Genomic DNA, 1,380 nt, shown 5'->3' on the forward strand with positions numbered 1-1,380 from the left:
CGGGCCAGCTAGGGCAACGTGGCTTGCAGGACCCCCCCCCCCCTCCCGCTCCTTCACAACCGAGGGGGAGACGCTGATGGCAAGCAATCTTGGGAAGGGTGGAGAGGGGTGTCAGAAGACGAAAGCGGTGCTTCCAAATCCTAATTACAGTTAGCAGGGATTAAGTAATAGTCACTAACCTCTTCAGCTCACAGAGGAGAAACGTGATCCTGTTTAACTCTCCTCCGCGCCCTGCAGCCCTGCAGCTCCTTCTTATACAACACGCTGCAGCTCCAGCATATCAATGCACCGCTCGCCCCGCTGCTATCATTGCAGCAACACCCCCTTGGCCAGGAATCCAATAAGGACACTATAGGGGCGGGCTATAGCCAGAAGCAGCTGCAGCAGCAGGAAAGCTGGTACGGGTACTGAGGCTGGGAGCTTTCGCCCAGAAAACACCAAGCACATGGCTAGCAAGGGGCTGGCCCCTCCCGGGGGACCTGTGGAAGACCCCTGGTTAAGCCCACACAGCGGTCACCCCAGCCAGGTGCTCCCCAGAGCCCAGTCATGCCAATGGCTTGCAGACACTGGTACATCAGCAGTGATCGCGTCCACCCAGCTGCATCCACAGGGTGTACGCTGCAGGCTGAGTCCCTGCTCAGGAAATGGGGAGTTTCAGCAGTGCCAAGCGGAAAAGAAATCATTCTGTGCCCGGCTTCCCCCAAGCAGGCAGTATACAGGCAGCAGCCACTAGGAAAGCCCAGGCCAGGTGTTACACAAGCTCTTACTCAAGACTGTTTTTCCCCCTTCCTACAGGGATTGCATGCTGGCCCATCACGTCCTGAGCTTAAGCACTAGTTTTTGCTTGGAGAGCCACTTTTTACCCATATCTCACTCCCAGCCTCTTTACTTGACAGTTTCTTATCTGCGTGCAACAGGACTTTCAGCTGCTTCATTCAGGGCTTGGACGATAAGAGCCTGGGGGGTGCAGCTATTTTCCCCCAGGCCAGTAGTTCCAGCAATAAACAGACTATGAAATAAGGATGGTCTGAACTCCACAGATCATTCTATACCATGCTGATGCTGGGCATTTATAGACTATGATATGACCTAAAACAGCATCACATTGGGACTACAGGTACAAATAATTAAATTCTGTACTCATTCACCTCAAACGTAAAGCAGATAGAACTCTGGAGAAATCAGTATCTTTTTTTTTTGCACCCAAGTGTGTTCAAGTCAACCTGTTTCTGGCAAACCTTGTGGCATGCTACGTGAGAGTAATAATACCGTAAGTAGTCTGTCTTCTTCCTATAAAACTTTAAAACTCAATGCAGCTCTAGATTCCTTGTTTATTCTGAAACTCTGCAGGTTGGGATTGTAAGAGTGATACACCCTTCT

At 51.1% G+C, this 1,380-nt stretch overlaps 1 protein-coding gene across 1 annotated transcript in view; it reads right to left on the reverse strand.

The window, feature by feature from the left end:
• The window catches only part of BLVRA (biliverdin reductase A), a 32,493-nt gene extending 32,209 nt beyond the window's left edge, over positions 1 to 284 (reverse strand). Inside the window, exon 1 of the mRNA XM_009889420.1 lies at positions 180 to 284. The gene's annotated coding sequence lies outside the window, so the exon portion shown is untranslated. The remainder of the gene's footprint in view (positions 1 to 179) is intronic.
• Positions 285 to 1,380: the final 1,096 nt, after the last annotated feature.

Source organism: Charadrius vociferus, unplaced genomic scaffold (assembly GCF_000708025.1).
Source record: "Charadrius vociferus isolate BGI_N301 unplaced genomic scaffold, ASM70802v2 scaffold97, whole genome shotgun sequence".
Taxonomy (NCBI): Eukaryota; Metazoa; Chordata; class Aves; order Charadriiformes; family Charadriidae; genus Charadrius; species Charadrius vociferus.